The sequence below is a fragment of the Dermacentor albipictus genome, chromosome 7, assembly GCF_038994185.2.
Source record: "Dermacentor albipictus isolate Rhodes 1998 colony chromosome 7, USDA_Dalb.pri_finalv2, whole genome shotgun sequence".
Taxonomy (NCBI): domain Eukaryota; kingdom Metazoa; phylum Arthropoda; class Arachnida; order Ixodida; family Ixodidae; genus Dermacentor; species Dermacentor albipictus.
Genome location: NC_091827.1, coordinates 115883503 through 115902751, shown reverse-complemented (window position 1 = coordinate 115902751; position 19249 = coordinate 115883503). Strand labels below are relative to the sequence as shown.

Here is a 19249-nt window from a genome sequence, read left to right as displayed (position 1 = left end):
TCGTGGTTCTCGCAGGGAAAACCCCAATTATTTAATTTTTTCCAGTGGGGAGGTCGAAGTCGAAGGGACGTGTACAGTCGGTGCAGACGTGTTTGCTTTAAGTTCTGGTGTGTTCCATAAAGACCTTATGGCTTCATTTGCAAGCACACGAATTTTTCATTGCTGCGTCTGTTCTGAAGAATGGTAAAGGTTTGCAGAACCTTGTATGGGAAAGTATTGGTGTCGACAAATTTAAAATGCCTCCTATTACAGTGAAGATTTGGTCAAGCACCCCTGTCATTTCCAAAGGCAATGGGTTCTTGAGTGCTTTGAATACCTTCATCTTCTGGATTCCTCTTTCAACGTGAACATGTGCGCTGGCGAGTTTCGGTGTTTTGCTTGCACCTGCAGCTGAGAATTGCTGCAGAGAACGCAAGAAAGGGTAGTATAACACCTCGCCCTAGCTTTGTGCATATTTCATCTACATGAAATACCTTATCAACTATGAAGTCATCCTGAAAGCTTGTCAGCTTCTGAAGCACCTGTCATTTCTCTAGCAAGCCTTGCCGGATGCCCTAACACCAAAAGTACTCGTTACAAAAGTTATGAGACCTGCAGGCAATACACCCACATGGACTTTAGTACTATGTGTTCCCGTGTAGTGGGAGTACGTAAGTATTATGCTGGAAACGCAGTGACTCTTTTCTGTCTCAACCTCTGTGCAGTTGAGAATAACAAGCACCCGTGAGAAATATGAAAAACAAAGTGGCATGTTTTTTTTTTTATTTCCTTTGTTGTGGACCAAGGAATGGCACTTTCCAAGACTGCAGCAAGGCTCCGCAATGTGCAGCGAAAGAGCCTGTGCACGGTTGTTTCGCTGATAATAAATAATGCATCCAAGCAATCAAATGAAAGACAAGTCTTTTGCGCACAGAGACAAGTGCAAGACGCTCAAGCACGGACACCTCATAGGCCTTATTGTCAATTATAACCAGCTCATTGCAAATGGACTGAAACGTTTTCACTGACAACACCTGTGAAAGCTCGAACAGCTTTGTCTGTAGACAGCATCTCTGCAAGGTTCAGCTTCCAGCTTACAATGAACAAGGAATCTACCTGCACAGATTTTTCGGCGACACTCTTGTCATGGCCAGATGCTGAAAGTTGGAGACAGGTCTCCACTGCATATTCTTCTTTATCTACCGTGTCAGCCCCAGCTCTGCGTTCTCTGTAGCTTTATGCTTCGACTGCTCCACCTGTAGTAATGAACAGTTACAAACTATGCATTCAATGAGTGACAGCACACCATGCAAACGTATTTTCCTTGTTTTGCTGTGCTATCCAGATACCGTTCCTTGTCTCCAAGCTCAGTCCACGATAGTTTCTGAACAGCAGCCAAGCTTAACACACGCTAATAACTGTGAAATGTGTGTGTGTGAATTACTGCAAACTAGTGCTGTTGCTAATGAATAAGATTTAATTTCATAAATCTACTGCAATGTTGCTACCGCCTTGACTCGCCAAGACCCTTCAGTTCTGTCACTGTTTTCTGTTAGCAGACTGCCATTGATGCATGATGGCAAATGACAAAGCACAGTGCAGTAAAAACAATACTAAGAAGTTCTCTGGAAGATAGTGCACAGATGGGCTAAATGCCCGATGATAATGTTGCTAGTATAAACACACGTCTTCAAATTATACAAACCTTGAGAATGCCTTGCAGATGCACGTTTGTTACGTTCTTGGGCTGCTTGTATCCTAGACAAGTTCTTCCTGTCATGAGGCCGTACAGGTAAACGTTGCGGCTGTCAACTTCAGTCGTCGCCTAGCAGGCTTCCACACGTGTAGGTCTGCATACCAAAAAAAGAATTATTTTCACTGAGCGTCATTTTTTGCAAGAAGTTGTCTAAATATATTAATTAGCTACTGATATTCTGCAATGCACATTACTTGGTGTCTGTATCATCCAAGCCATAACATTTTTCTACAGTATATTGATTATTGCCTTAAACATTCATATGTTCTCGTTGCGCTGACGCCAGTGCGCAATTAGAGCTTGGCCCTGGACGTAAACAAATGTAGTTCTGGCGGCACGACACATAACTGCGACCATACTGCGAGCTGTTGCCGGTGAAACAGGTCAAATATTCTCTGCACCCGCCCATGTAAATATACTGTAGCATTTCTCTAGAGCTACGTCATAGAGCTCCAAACATGTAATTTTCTATTTTAAATACCCGTATCTTTTCGTGGCGCTGGCCACAAGTGCGCAGCTCGAGCTTGGCTGTGCGGCGGAGTAGGAGATGCAGCGACGACGACAACATGCGCTACTGTTGAAACGAGACACCCCGGCAACCACACATTACGAGTTGATGCACGCTGAATCTGCGCAATCACTTCCAACACTCGCCCACGTACATATACTCGGGATCAAAGCCCCGCCGTTGTTCGTGCTGCTGCAATACACTGCCGCAGGCTCTATTTTTCTAACTAATGCATCGATTTTCCGTTACAAAACAAATAAACAAATGTACATCAGCAAAGAACTTTCGTTTTCTTTCGTGACTCCAGAAGAAGTCACTTCCGACGAAATGCGCACTGACCGGCTTGCCAACTTTCGACTTGACTACCCATCCTTTCTTCTTTGCGGCATCTTTAGGAAACGAGTGGAGGCGCACTCCGCTTGCAGCACATGCCATTGCTCTTGAATTTCATCATGCAATTAAGCCCATGGGATCAAGCCTACTGACCACCACGAAGAAAGCATACAAATGAGCTACCGCCGCACCGCCTGCAGTTACTCCTATACTTTTTGAAAAAATTTCGCCGTTGCGCACGGGGTGGTGCGATAGTCTACGGAACTTGCGAATACTCGGTGCTCGCACGCACCGACCCACCACGCTTCTCTGGTCGGATTCTACGCGCGGAATTGTCGGCAGCTTCACTAGACAGCGCAGCGCGTCCAGAAAGAAGCCCCTGGATCACCTAAAACTAGCGCCATCTACGTGCAGTGCCTCCTGGTTTGTTGCAAGGGACAAAAATCAGTCACGATTGTGATACTCCGTAATGCGAAACTTGAGCGCAGCTCGATGCGGGATTTCATTTCGCGATATGTTGAGGCAATGTTGAGGCATTGTTGAGGATATGTTGAGGCATTCACGACGAGAACCACACAAGCTACCCTAAGTATTTTTGGTTTAGTCACCAGTGGCTCTGTATGGATATGGGTATGCATGTGTAAATGCGAGTATGTGGGTTCATGAGAGTATATACGAGTATGTGTATATATATGTATGTACACATATGTGTATGTGTATATATGTATGTATGATGCATATGTGCTTGCATGTATGCTGTTGCCGAATATTCTGTAGAGGGGGCTGCGGGCCTCGTCAAGCTGCCTACTGGAGCAGCTTTTACTTGCAGCCTCCTCCATCAAGTAGATGGAAATAAAGCTATTCATTGCATCGATCAGAGCCGCACTGGCAAAGCCGCAATGCGCGGCGCTATATATAGGCCGACCACACAGTTGCGCTTCGCGCCAGTTGCAGCTCATGCAACCGCAATCTTTACCGCAAAAATTGGAAGACGCTTAAGCTTCGCCTTCAACAGTGGAACGCGATAGCGTTCCCGTCGACCCGCCAAGGGGTGTAAGACAATGCGCCACAGGGCAGCCATCACTTACGAGGCGCCCCGCATCGGACGCGGTGAGCGTCGAGCCATATGGTCGAGCAACGCGGCGTTCGGCGCAGCAACGAAACGTGCGCCTGAGCAAGCCGAACGAACCAAAGAACTCGGTATCTCGGAGGGGGAAATGATGCACGCCAGCCAAACGTCGTGATCGGCACGGGCAGAGAGATAGACAGATAGTGATCTAAAGAAAGGAAGGGCGCTTGATTCTGCAGAGGGAGCAAGGCGAAACGTTGTCAGGAGAGAGAGTCCGGGCCCCGACCCGCCTCGCACAGCTACAATGCGCGCGTGGCGCGCCATCTGTCGGGGCAGCGCCGTACATGAAGAGAAGGGGGTCTTCTGTGTTTGCCGCAAGATGGCTCTGCGTGTGCGGAAAGCGCAGAAGAAATGTAGCGGAAACGCACTTCGCTACTCGTGTAATTGCTAATTGTCTAAGGTACATGTTCATAATTACCGATATACACCGCAGTATAACTTTCCACGGCTCGTTTCGAAGGCAACACCGCATTCACTGTAGGCGCGTTTGCACCGCTTGGAAGCATCGAACTCGTGGCTGAGTGGTAGCGTCTCCGTCTCACACTCCGGAGACCCTGGTTCGATTCCCACCCAGCCCATCTTGGAAGTTGCTTTTTATTTATGAAGTGCCCGCCGTGATTTATCGCTCACGGCCAACGCCGCGGACGCCGACACCGATGACACCGCCTTTTCTGCGACACGAGCTCCTTAACGCTATCGCGTTAAAACGCTTGCGGCGAATGCAATGCGCGAAGGCGAGCATCCGGCTTCTTTCCCCCCGCACGGCCGGTACCGCCGCTGTCGCTGACACGCGGAGGTGAGCGCTGCACCTCCGCGTGTCACCCTCCTCGTACACTTTCCTTCTAGTGCTCTCCTCGCTCTCGTTGTATTTCATCCACCGCTGCGCTCCGCGTTCGCTCTATCATCCTTCACTGTGCACGGTCGCTCGCTTACGCCGAGGGACGACACCGAGGCATACCAACGCTCAACGCGAGAGCGGGCACCTAAGAGTGGCGCTGGCATTGCTAAACATAGCATACTTAACGTGGCCTCATAGCGTTCACTGCTTTTCTTGCCCTTCGGTTGAACAAGCCGAAGAGAGCCTGGTTCTCTTCTGATTCCGTTCCAATCTTCTCACTCGGCACCTCCGCAACATGTTGCCCAAGCGGCCACCAACGTCACCCCGCAATGGCCCGGGCTGAAGTCGTCGTCCAATCGCGTAGTATGGCGCACGATCAAAACCTTCAGCTAGTTTTAGAATATCCAGGGGCTTAAAATAAAAGTGCAAGAACGCAGTCCCGTCGGCCATACGGCGCCTTTCGCAGCGTTTGCACGCACTGGCGTGCCATGCATGTGAACGGCAGCGCCATTAGAAAATGCGCTCCTTGCTCGCACAGCTGGCGCTGCTAGATGGCACCGAGTATTGTCACATGGTAGTACACTCCTCTTGCATAAGTCGTTTAGACTGTGAACATACGTTGTGTCGCTATATCGATTCAATACTACGCGCAATATCATTGCAATTCATTGTGAGAAAGGTTCTGTCGGATTTTTTTGTGTAATGTTACTCCTGTCTGATTCACTGTCGAAGCAAACTTTTGCGTTTAGGCTGCTTTTATATAGTAGTGAACTGGCAAACTGGACACTCTCATCAAGCGGACATGCTCAATAAAATCTTGGCACATGACCTACTGATGCTACCATAATATTTACTGCGTTTTCATGAGAACGAACAAAGGAGCATGGTATCATCATCATCAGCAGCACCGGCAGCCTGGCTACGCCCACGGCAGGGCAAAGGCCTCTCCCATAATTGTCCAACTACCCCGGTCATGTGTTAATTGTGGCCATGCTGTCCTTGCAAACTTCTTAATTTCATCCGCCCACCTAACTTTCTGCCGCCCCCTGCTACGCTTCCCTTCTCTTGGAATCCAGTCCGTAACCCTTAATGACCATCTGTTATCTTCCCTCTTTATACATGCCCTGCCCATGCACGTTTCGTTTTCTTGGTTTCAACTAAGACGTCATTAAGTCGCGTTTTTCCCTCACCCAATCTGCTCTTTTCTTATCCCTTAACCTTACACCCGTCTTCTTCTTTCCATAGCTCGTTGCGTCGTCCTCAATTTAAGTAGAACCCTTTTCGTAAGCCTCCAGGTTGGTGCCCCGTAGCTGAGCACTGGTAAGACACAGCTGTTATACACTTTTCTTTTGAGGCGTAATGGCAACCTGCTGTTCATGATCTGAGAATGCCTGGAAAACGCACCGCAGCCCTTTCTTATTCTTCTGATTATTTCAGTCTCACAATGCGGATCCGCGGTCACTACCTGCCCAAGGAGCATGGTATAGCCGAACGCAACCATTTTGGTAAACACGCATATCACGCGGTAGTCACTTGTATATGTAGGAACTCGAACGCCTTAGCATGAACTTCAGCAAAAATGCCGCGTGACAGGTTGCTCGAGACACATGGCGTGAATTCGCGCACTTCTTTCACGCTCGGAAAAGCACTTGTATTGAGCAACAGGAAGCTGTATAGGCTGTTTTTCATGCTGTTCTACAATTTTCTCATTGACATTTTTCATTTATATATAATAGTTAAGAAAATGGTTAAGTAAGACTAATTGTGTAATTAGGTGAATATAAAAATAATGATAGGAGTATCTTGATGCTCTGGCAGAAACGTTACCTTGGCGCTGTCGAGCTACGTGGCATTTGCTTGTAGTTAAATCTTGTTGCGCGATAGTTCGGACAGCCTGTAGATCACTTGGCAGGACATCACAGGACGGTGCACTATTTAAGCTAATCTCGGTATGAATTTACGCTAAATGCAAAGTGCTCTAGTACTTTCATTTTTTTAACAAACCGTCGTTTTGCTACAATCTCCAGAATAATTTTCAGATTTATTCTCAAGTAGATACGCCTTGCTTACTCACCCGCTACAATTCGTAATTGCAATAGGTGCTGCAAAATAATTAATTAGAAAGCAATGTAAGGGCAATTTTAGTATTAAACGACTACGTATTTCTATTTCTCTTTCAAACCCACCGTGGTTCCTCAGTGGCTATGGTGTTAGGCTGCTGAACACGAGGTCGCGGGATCGAATCCCGGCCATGGCGGCCGCATTTCGATGGGGGCGAAATGCGAAAACACCCGTGTACTTAGATTTAGGTGCACGTTAAAGAACCCAGCTGGTCGAAATTTCCGGAGCCCTCCACTACGGCGTGCCTCATAATCAGAAAGGGGTTTTGGCACGTAAAACCCCACAATTTGTTATTTCTCTTTCATGTAATATCTGTGCTTTTGAGTAACCCAGCTTTATAAGGAATGTTGTGTGCAGCCATCAATTTTTCCAAAAGTTTACATTCTAAAGGACTCTTTGTATAACGGTTTTTCGGAGAGATTCAGAAACGTGGGGGATCTGTATATTCGCACCTGATTCACCTATCAACTTGCCTTTTGCGTCCTTTTCGCTAATGCGGAGTAGCAGGCCCATGCAAGCTGTACCACAATTTGGCCTCGCTGCCTTTTTACAAATAAATGCGCATTTTTTACGCCGTTTACACTGTTGATGTCATGTACAGCGCACCTGCTTCAGGCTATAAGCGAGGCTCCGTGCTAGGCGGATTGTAACGCCCACAAGAAATGAAATGCTTCGTCAACTTAGTGCCACCACTCGGCTAGGCATTTTGATAGTTTGATTTTCTTCGCCATGTGCTTGAGAGCACACATTGTTGCCTAGCCCGGCAGGAAAACCCATAGTGGGTTTTTTTCTTTCGCACGCGCATAAAATGGCTACGCCAAATGCGTTACCATGACCGAGGTAACTAAATTATAAATGCGACTGGTATTCTTCGTCTTCGGGCAATTTGAATCTCTCTACCTATTTAACCTTAAACTTACGATGACGCACTCATTGGTACTGTGCTCCAGCTTGTGCTATTAGTTATGTGCTAGTGGTCGCTACATCTTCGTCATTCAACCGTCGTCATCGGACACTCGTCGTGCCATCTTGGTCAAGTCATTGTCGTAGTACAGTCATTCTTATCTCACCATTGCCATGCCCTCGTCATCCTGCTGTCGTCGTGTGTCGCTGTCGCTGTCATCGCTACCATCGTTATCATTTCAGAAATTTCACACCAATGTCTTCATGCTGTCGTAGTCATAACGCGTTCGTCGTTTCATCGATGTAATTCCTTCTTAATTCCAGCGTAATCATGCGGTTGTCATTCGATTGTGAATGTCATCGTTGTATAGCCACCCTCGATATTCAACCACGGTCATGATATCGCTGTCATATCGTAATCGTGATGCCTTCTAATCAGTCAGTTGTGGTCAATCAGCCTCGCCTTCAGGTTCCGCTCATAGAGTATTTCGTCCCGCCGGCGTCGCCAAATACTGCATTTCATATCACTGTCATAGTGTCACTATCGTGACAGGGTCCTGTTTATTTATTTATTTATTTATTTATTTATTTATTTATTTATTTATTTATTTATTACAGACAGTGTCAATTTAAGGCCATAGCAGGCGGGAATATGATTGTAAGATGTATGATTTAAACAATGTAGACTGAAGGATAAATATACAATATGCATACAAATATTAAATGTGCACGTTTACTAAGCATGTTCAACGAATATATTTATAACAATTATTTATTTGTACATACTGCAGTCTATACAGACCAAGCAGGTGGGCGTATTTCCGCAAACACTCATGTAGGACAAGAATAATATATGCTCTTGTGCTAGACATATGGAACAGGAAAAGGAAAAGAGCGAAGAAAAAAAGTAACAAGTTGGCATTCTTGTATTGCAAAGGACGATATTCATACTATAATAAAAATGCACTGGGATAGTCAATATCACATCAAAATAACAAGTTCTTGTCAGAACAAAGCACTTGCATAGGCGATAACATGAATAAAAGAGGGGCAAAAATAACATTCCATATCATTGTGCAAAATACATGAGTAGTGCCTGCTCAAAATTATCAGCAGAGAAAATTTCTGAGGGTAGATCATTCCACTGAACAACTGTACGAGGAAAGAATGAATTTTTAAAGAGGTTAGTGCGTGCACGGAAAGGGAGCAAGTTGTGAGCGTGACGGTGTCGAGACGCGCGTGACAGGTAAGGTTGTATGTATGTATGTAAATTCAAGCGACTTGTCGTACATCGTGAAAAGAAATTTTAGTCGTGCCACAGTTCTTCGTGCTTCTAAGGTAGGGATATTGTTTTCGGTCATTAGTTTTGACGGTGAATCAGTACCTAAACTTGTTAAAAATGAACCGTACTGCTCGCCTCTGAACCATTTCAAGCTTATGCTTATCCTTCATGTAATACGGGTCCCATACTATTGAGGCGTATTCTAGTTTTGGCAATATATAAGTTCTGTATGCTAGAAGTTTTAAATCTGAAGCTGCTGTTTTCAGTTTATGACGCAGAAAGCCAAGCTTTCGAGAGGCAGATGCACAAACGTTCGCAATGTGTTTCGACCACGATAGAGTTTTGGTAATCGTTACGCCTAGATATTTATATTCAGAGACTTCCTTTATTTGTGTACTATTGATGCAATATGGAAATGCGATAGGTTGCTTTTTGTTCGTGACACGAAGTAAGACAGTTTTGTCAGCATTTAGGGTCATAGACCAGGTCGTGCACCATTCATGAAGTCTGGCTAAGCTAGTGTTTAAGTGAACTTGATCATCACGGCAAGTAATCTCTTTAAAGACAAGACAATCATCTGCGAACAATCTGATGTTAACGTGTGGATGAATTGTGCTAGTTATATCATTAACATAGATTAGGAAAAGGATCGGGCCGAGTACGCTTCCTTGAGGTACTCCGGACGGGACTGGTAATACAGTAGAAGCATGGCCGTTAACGTCTACGAACTGGCTACGGTTTGAAAGGTAGGCTCTTATCCAATTCATGATAAATGCAGGAAGGCCGAGCTTAGTAAGTTTTTCAAGAAGTTTACCATGAGGGACGCGATCAAACGCTTTACTGAAATCAAGGAAGATAAGATCAACTTGTCCGGAAGAATCAAGCGTTAGAGCGATTTCGTGAATAGTTGTTAAAAGTTGCGTAGATGTCGACAGTTTCTTTCGAAAGCCATGCTGAAATGGGGAGAGCAAGTTATTACTTTCAAGAAAATTAGTTATATAATGAGCGATGATGTGTTCTAGTGTTTTACAGCACGTGGATGTCAACGAAATGGGACGATAGTTTTCAATGCTTAGGCGATCACCCTTCTTGTGAACTGCAATGACACGACCCACACGCCAGTCATCAGGTAAAATCGCTGTGGTCATAGATAAAGAAAAGACAGCTGTTAAGATGTGTGCAACAGGCTCGGCGTAACGGCGAAGAAAAGAATTTGGTATGCCATCCGGTCCCCCAGAAGATTTTTCTTTAACATTAAGCAATAAGGAAAACACGCCTTCAAAAGATATGAAGTCCGACACTTGGCACAGAGAAGAAGGAGCCTCCATGGCTCTATCACCGCGGGTGAACACAGAATGGAAATATTCATTCATTATGTTAGATATTTCCCGAGGATCGGTGATCACAATGTCGCGTTGCCTTATTTCTTGCAAATGTGTGTTTGCGCTGCTAAGATATCGCCAAAATTTATCGGGACTGGTTTTTATGTAATTAGGCAAAGTAGTGGAAAAATATTTTTGACGGGCAAAAGACAATGCGTCTGAAAGCTGGATTTGTAGGTGGCTAATAACTTAAGAATTTTTGTTCCGGCGTTTTTTGGCGCGTTTTAATTTGCGTTTTATATACAGAATTTTTCTGTCAATCCATGGGTTTCTTCGTTGTGGTTTAATACGTTTTGTCGGCACGAAGGCATCAATACAGTAGTTAACGCAGGTCACAAACGCATGCCATAGTGAAGTAACATCAGTTTTTGGTAAGTTGTCAACCAGCTTCCAAAGTTCATCAAGGATAGATTGATCATTGGCATTAATAAAGTCTTTAACAGTTTTGCAGGGCTTAACATGCTGCCTTTCGCAACTATCAAGCCTACTACTGACCAGCACAAGCTTGTGGTCCGATATGCCCTCCTCCACTCGGACATCGAACTCTGTCATATTTTTGCTAAGAAATACAAGATCCAAAATTGAACCAGTATCAGCATTGACACGCGTGTTTTCAAGCACAACTTGTTTCATGTCACATGCAAACATTATGTCAAGAAGAGGGCTATCGGCCAGCTGCATCTCGGGCCTGTGCAGCCAATTAACTGCGGGTAAGTTCAAATCGCCCGCCATTATAATTTTCCGGGGTTTCAGCACAGTCTTATAGTCACGCAGCGAGGACAAGAACTCGGGAGGGGATGATTGTGACCTATAAACCGCGCATACCAGAACTACATGTCCCCAACAATTACCTTTCAAAAACAGACTCTCATGGTTTTCGATCTGAGGAAGTATTTCTGCTGAAAACGTGCTTTTTAGAATAATCGCAATACCTCCTCCCCTCGATCCACGGTCCCGACGGTAAATCTTATGTGATGTGATACCAGTATTTCGTTGCTAACGCCATCATGCAGCCATGTTTCTGTGATAATTGCAATATGGGGGTCGTATCTGAAAAGAAGGCATTCAAGTTGTTCTACCTTATTTATTATACTTCTGGCATTGAAATTTAGCACTCGCAAGATTTTAGAAATGGCGCACGTGTTCTGTCACGCATTACTAGAAGTCTTGTTTTCGCGGCTCACGACAACTCGTTGAGATGTGCTGTCATCCCAAGCATAAACGCAGCCATCAAATTTCAGTTTGTCATTGATAAGAAAAGCACGTTTTCCATTTTCGACATCCCGTTTGACAGTTTCCCAAAGAAGTTTTCGTTTTCTCAGAGTTTCCCTGCTGTAATCATTCTGGATAGATATACCACTACCCTTAAGCTTACGCACGTTTCGAAAAACGGCCTCTTTTTCCAAAAAGTCTTGGAAATATACGATAACTGGTCTTTTTCCTGGCTGTCTTCCAAGACGATGAATACGCGCGATAGATTTGCATGATTGCTGCAGTTTGTTTGAAAAGATATCATCAATGACCGATTTTCGGAACGTTTTATCATCTTCATCGTCTTGCTTTTTGACGCCAAAAACAATCAAGTTTGATCGGCGACTGCGGTCTTCAAGGTCAGCTATTTTTTCGTTCTGTTTCATAACTACTTGATCTAAAGACCGAATTTTGTCTTCTAGTGTTTGAATTTGGCAGGTTTTTCTGCTAATTTCTAGCAGTAGCTTATGGATTGCATTCAATCGTGTATTAAGAGTGGTGACGGCTTGTTCATTCGATGTAAGACGCTCCCGAATACCAGTTAGCTCAGTTAATAGGCTTGCTTGCCCTGACTGATGACTGAAGGCAATGTTTGTGCACACAAGGCGTGAATGAAAAATATAAAGTACAATATACCGCCATCAAACCACTTTCACCGTTCCATCAACGCCATTTCTACTTCCTGATTCTGTAGTTGTCACTGCATCGTAGTCATGCGCAATGGTCATGGCTGGCCATGCCGAGTGTGGCTCACAGCATAGTGGATCTGTCCAAGAGACAGTTTCTGTCGCATGAAACGAAGCAATGAAAATTTCAAAATAACCTCTACAGATGCTAAACAAAGGAATTCAGCAGTAAGGTCTGTCCCTACACTGCTTGAATACTTATCGTAATGAAGTCGACTGAAATCGTGAGCTAGTTTTCTATATAATTATTTTTAGGTGAAACTTCTTTACCTTAGTGCAGATATTCGGGCTTGTTGGTGTAACATTTTGAAGTGTTTATTGTAGCGCAGAAAACACGAGGACGCAGAACAGCAAACAGACACACACATGTACTGTGTGTTTCTGTTTACTCCTCTGCGTCCTCATGTTTTTTACGCTGCAAGAAAAACTTCATAATTCTCTACCTCATGTCCACACATCGCAGATACTGCTTGCTGCAGCCTTGCCGAGAAAAGAATTGAGGTCATTGCATAGGTAATTGCCACTGGCCCCATATCACTCGCATGTGCCCAACATGCAGAACAAAATGCTAAAAAGTAATTACAAGCTGGAATATTTGGCTGCAGCCGTAGTGATGAAGAAATCGGCAACAGAATCATCTGAATATCGAGAAACAAGTGAAATGGTCAAATCCAGGTCAGAGCGTTAGCCTGACGGGGATAGCTGAGCTACAGAGACGTGAAGGAGTCGGTTTAGGATAATTTAAGTAGGCTTCAGAGAAGTGCGTAAATTTAATTATACCTGCGTCGTTTCAAGCAAAAAGCTGCGTAATTACTGCTGCGTTTGCATCTTGATATCGTTTGGATTGACATTTGATCAAAACATAAATACTTTATTTAACGCTGATTACCACCTAAAGGTGAGATCTGTCGAAATATGTTTTCCAGTGCACTCTTGCGACCTATATGAAATCATGGATCTTCGCACGTGCTTTTGCACGGGTTCTAATTATCGGCTGAGGAGTTTGTGACAGGGTTACAGTTTGGCAGCTGAGGACTTAATGCGCCTCTTATACAAAATTGCAGGCCGAGTAATTATAAGATAATAGTATCTTGAGAGTGCAGACAAAGTTATGAACAACTCAGTTACCAACCGCACATGACCCTATGCACTGAGCCAAATAGACGTCTCAGGATAAAGCCCATATCTGCACTAATTTTCGCCGTATATTTTAAGCTACCGTGCAGCAGAAATGCGCGTGCGCAATAAAAAATAACGATGATTTTGCAAACAGAGAGCCAAATTAGATGAATGGTCTCAAGACGCAGATGCCACCGTGCTTTCTGCTATTCATAGTAGATTTCATTTTGAAAGTTATTTACAATTCATAGACGGGCGTCATTTTAGAAAGTTACACAAACAACGCCAGCAGAATAACGTCATCATGAAACACCGCACTACAGACCCATTTATAATGGTTTTATGCAATTTACTGTAGTTCTGTAATTTCTTTGTAACAGATTGAAAACATTCTAGTGTTAGCAGCCCAAGATGGCTGTGCGTCAATGCTATGGTAAATTAAATATCAAAAGTGCGCTCGAATATACTTATTATACAGTGTTCTTGCTTGTTCAGCTACATTAATGCTACCAGCGTGAAGTGCATTTTATCATACCACAAACTTGGTGTACCATTTTTTTTTATTACCGCTGCAATTTTTCTGTAGTGAGGCATGCTGATACTTGTTTAAGAATGTATTATTTTTGTCTCCGTTATTCAAGAGCGATGGATGTGCAGCGTTTGCAGCAACACTCTCAGTGGACCCCCATTTACTTGTTTCGATGGAGATATACAGCCTTTGAGCTAGTGGCGGAGAATATATCAGGAGATATTGGGCAGCGTTCCGTCGCTTTGTTGTCGCTTTGCTGCCTGCGTTAGGTTGAAGGGTTCATTCTTATTTGACGAGCTACAGGTTAAAATCTTTTCTCTGATTGTGAGGGAGAATTCATATAAATGTTTTTCAGCTTGAACGTACACCAGGTGTTTGACGGTTTTTATCCACCCCAGACAGTGCGATAACTTCTTTTTAGTTGGGTCTCTCTTTTTTGAGCGTCACATTCCTTGTGCCATAAACAGGCGCATGAACTGCATCAAGCACACATACCAGTTAACCGCGAATATGAGAATGTGCAGCGTTCAGTTATGACTCTGCGCTCGCTATGCCTGGACAAAATTGCGTACCCATATTTTTGTTCCTTTATTATTCTCACGAGATTGCAGATATCCGAAGGTCACATTAGGGCTGTTTCACATCCTGTGACTGGAGAAAAATAAATAAAGAAATATGTATGCAATCTCACGCGTGGGAGTGCGTTTTTTAGGCAGCTGTTGCGGCGCCCAGAGTTGCTTGCTGCCATGCATCGTGACAGACGCCACAGAATTATTTTATTGCAGTGAGAAAAACGTGTACGTTACAATACTATAGACCTGTCTTGATTAGGATCAAATAATACGCGTGTTATTTAAAAACGTTTTGAAGTTTAAATTTGTATTGGAGTGCGCAACCTGTGTTGGGCAGTAGGAAAAATGCATGTGTCTTACATATTCTTTTAGATACTGTTTGGATATCTTGTATCTGTATCATGATTGGTCCGGAAAGACGTGTATCAGTATCTGCATTTGCGATATATGAAATAATGTGTCGTGTATCTTAAGATACGAGGTACTGCTATCGTAGCATTTCCGCGCGAAACTAGAAATGTTGGCTGAACTCCTCAAGCTGATACTGCCGCCACTAAGCACCCTGAATAAAACCAAAGGCAGCAACAATTTATCTTTCCCCCAGAGCCCTCCAGAGAGGGCTGGCGGTAAGGACTGAGCGTTCCTATTGGTCGATAAGAATCACGTGCTGGCGCTCGCGCCACGTCGACAAAAGCAAGCGCGCGAACGTCTGCGCGCAGCCGGCCTTTTATTCTCTCGATTCTTTTTTTTGTTTTGTTTTTGCTGGGCTTGGCTCCATGAACTTACGGTGTCATGACACTTACTAGTAGCAACAATACTGTGCCGTATACGCCAATGCGTGCGGCGTCTTTCGCACAAATTCTGATGCCGCTATATTATCGTTATCGAAGTTTCTCTTGCGTGGTGCTTTAGTACAAAGTCTGGAGAATGCTGAGATGTTAGGAAGGAGATTAGAGGAAGATTGTAATACCGAATACTCCGTTTTTCTCATCAGCGTCCACAAGAGCCGGTTGAAGCTACTTTCCACAGGCATTGAAGTTTCTATTGTCTGATCTTTTTAACAGGTAAGTTGACACTTCTTCTTTCTTAAATTTCATAAGTATTAGTGGTGCCGCCTGTATCGTGTTTCTACGTATTCACTGTGACTGTGTGATACGGAACCACTGTTCTATTTTACTGAAATATATGTTTTGTTTTGTTTTTTAGCTCACCTTCAAATTGCTTACTGTTACAAGTCACCAGGTAGTCGTAGTTGTAAGTGGCTGTAATGTAAATAGCAGCAGTATGCTGCAACGCTTTATGCCAATGCGTCGCATATGAAACGTTTCTGGTCTCCACACGTTTTCTCATAGAAGCAAAATCATAAAAGGGTTGCACTTAATGAGCAGTCGCTGACGAATGCTCTACGCAAGTAGATAAGTAGAATATGAAAGGTCATTGCAGCGTTATGTGCTCTGTATAAACGGTGCGTCACAAAAAATGTCACTACCCTCGTTGTTGATGCTATACACCGATCCCGTGACCCGGTATTCCAGAAGTAGTAATACTGGTAGGGTAATACTCCGCTAGAGGGGCGTCGATGAACAACACGCCTTTGGTCTGGCGCGCGCATTCGACCACATGGTTCAGTGCTTGCTCTCCTTGTAAATATATTATAAATACGTCTCCCTGTTGTACCTGCCTTCACGTAACACCTTAGTGAAAGTGCTGGGGATCTGACGCAAGATGGAGCTCCGCAGTGGTCGCCAAGTCACCACTCTAGGCTAGTCTTCCGGCGGTAAAACTATGTCAGCGGCGGCTGCCATTCCCACCATCGTCCTGGCTAAACCCTGTGATCCTGGCACCTCTTCCGGCGCTGATGGCGACGACGTCAACGATTGGGATTCGACTCTTTGAGTGCGTAAGCGCACATTACACGTGGTACTCGAGCTTGCTGCTGGCGGACCTAATATTTTACCCAAACAAAACTGCGGAGGCCTAGCTTGATAACACTGAAGATGAGCTCAGAAGATGGAGCGTATGTAAGGCCAAACTTCGCTAGTTGTTTGGTCAAGCTGCAGGCTGCCAGCGCGCCGCCAAGAATGAACTTGCCTCACATGTGAAGACTTCTACCGAGTCGTACCTGACGTACATTCAGGATGGGCTGGCCTTTAGCCGAAAAGGTTACGTCAAGATGCCAGAAGCCGATGAGGTCGCGCATGTCTGAAAGGAATCGCGGACGTTGCGTTTAACCTGACCGTGTTTAAAGACTCTTTGATGGCCAACGAAATTACTGCTGAATGTCCATGCTTCGATGGTGCTAAAAGACGATGCATCGCCCACGACTTCACCCGCCTTCCAAACGCGGGAGCGACATCAACGTGTGACGATGTTCGTATCACGTTTCACGGATATAAGAACAGGCTGTCTGCCAGCTTTTGACATCGTTGCAGGAGTTTTAGTTGACGTTACGGTAGGGTGCGTCGTCACTCTGCCACTATAGCAAGTCAGTAATGGTATGTAACTGTATAGGTAATTACCGTTCAAAACAAGTAATAATACAGGTGCTGTGGGGGGCCAAAATGCGGAACATATTTAAGGTTTATTGGTTTCTGTGTTGCCAAAAAGAAATTCTTCATCGAAGAAGAAATACTATATAATTTGTACGAAATATTGGAAAACAAGTTGACGATGGTGTTTATTAAAGGGACGAATTGAAATATGCAATCGTTGACAATTCATTACGATAGCCGGCATGTTCAGCATATCAAGTTTAAGGAGTAGGTTAGGTTTGATAACACCATTGTCCTGCTCCCAGTCATCACGATTCGATTGCGTGGAGAACGCCTGACATGCCAACGTGCTTCCGATTAGGAGGTCTCGACAGATTTCACCGTATTGCCGAAGTCCTTGGCCCACGACTTCTCGAACAAGCTTGTGCTGCTTGCGCTATCTACCCCGAAACCATCACCAGCTGCCCACCCAAGTTGAACCAGAAACATCTTCCGCGACCACTACAACCGTGGCCCGGTACTGTCGCTCGCTCTGACCACGTCGCCGACCTTCTCGTTCACCTTCCTCACGCCGTCCCTCGTCCCCGTCCTATTCCCGTCGTTCTTCTTCGGGAAACTGACGGCTGCACGTCCTTGAGGTGACGATGCTATTACTACCTGCCCTCGAATTCCTGTGTTCACTCTCCCTACCAATCACAACCTTCCATAATATTATTCTCATTCGGTTACCCTGACAAACTGATATATTTAGTAAACAAAGCAGCTCGCCTTATTCTAGTAAAATAATTTACACTCTGGATTGTTACGACCCAGAACCACAATCTGATCAATATAATCAGATTATGACTCCGGAATAATTCTGACAACCTAGAGTTTTTTGACGTGCAATTGATGCACAGTGCACGAGTGCTTTTGCGGTATCCTTCTATTTAAGATATGGCAGTGGCGGCAGGGACCGCGATTTGGTGCTTAGCTGCGCAACGCCATAACCTCTAAGCCTCCGCAACGGGTACCGTTTTATTTTTTTTCTTTTACATTGTGCAAGGCCCTGTCTGATGTAAAGGAGGCTGTTTCTTCAGTATATTGCTAATAGGTACTCGCTTCGTTCTTGCATAAGCGGTATTCAAAATGGCCTCGATAAAAGTTTCTGCTGCTTACCGCACCCTCATTTCTCGCAGATGAGACAACTCTTGAAAAATATTTTCTTTCTGCAGTGTACATGGTGTAGTATGAGCATTCATGTCTTTTGACATTAATACATCTGCAGAACCAACTACGCGATGGAGTACTTACGATGCATTATCATGCTTATTTGTGCAGCACTGTTGAAGGATGCATATTGACGCAGTGAATATTTTCCACATTCCATGTCTCGGAAAGGTGCTTCTGTTACAAGTCGGCCCTTTGCTTTAAAATGTTGTATTGCGTCCTACAGTTTGTCCAAGAGCCTTTGGAAATTGAAGAGTTGAATGAAAGATGAGAAACTAAATAAATGTGCAAGAGTTTTTTTTTCCTGTGAGCCTCATCGAGATGCCACAGTCACGGCTAGTAATTCAACCTTCCATCTTGTGTTAGCAGCAGAATGATATAGCGACAGTAGCAGGCGAATAACCTGAAGAACAATTCGTTGTTGAAATGGTTTTTTCTGTTGTCTGTGTGAAGGCAAGAATTGCAATCAACGAGTCTGTCATTAAAAAACGAAAGCTATATGTGGCCCTTTATTGGATCAACGGCATATTGTGTATACCTGAAATGAATTTTTTTTTTCAAAATATCAGAGCGAATCCGTCTTCCAAGTGGCATGGTACTTCCAAGTGGTACTTCACTACTTATAAAGGTAGTAATGATGGAAGAGAATGCTTATATTGGTGTACACAATAAATTTGTGGTCATAAACTTATAAAAAACAATATTTCTGCACACTTGATTAGCTGTAGACGTGCAAAAAACTTTTATACTTCAAGGTTATAATCATTCATAGAAAGGGATGCAACTGGCTTGCTTCAGTGCATGGTTTTAATGTTTTTTTCTTTAACGTGTGGCCTTCTACTGTTTAAGGGATATAAAACAGGCTGTTTGCCAGCGTTTCACATTGTTGCAGGAGTTTTAGTTGACGTTGCGGCAGGGTGCGTTGTCACTCTGCCGCTATAGCAAGCCAATAATGTCGTGTAACGGTATAGGTAATTACCGTTCAAAGCAAGGGATAATACAGGTGCTTTAAGGATACAAAGTCGGCAACATATTTAAGGTTTATTGGTATCTGTGTTGGCAAAAAGAAATTCTTCATCGGAGAAGAGATACAATCTAATGTGCACGAAATATTCGAAAACAAGTTGACGATGTTGCTTATTGAAGTGACGGATTGAAAT

The 19249-nt window shown here is 44.2% G+C and overlaps 1 protein-coding gene across 6 annotated transcripts in view; it reads left to right on the top strand.

Moving 5' to 3' along the window:
• Positions 1 to 19249, top strand: part of LOC135913299 (sulfotransferase ssu-1-like) — a 90177-nt gene that overhangs the window by 10955 nt on the left and 59973 nt on the right. For 3 of the 6 annotated variants that reach the window (XM_070521452.1, XM_070521448.1, XM_070521450.1), the window contains exons 2-3: positions 12632 to 12681; positions 15383 to 15452. The gene's annotated coding sequence lies outside the window, so the exon portion shown is untranslated. The remainder of the gene's footprint in view (positions 1 to 12631; positions 12682 to 15382; positions 15453 to 19249) is intronic. The other 3 variants (XM_070521453.1, XM_070521447.1, XM_070521451.1) reach the window with 1 other exon arrangement.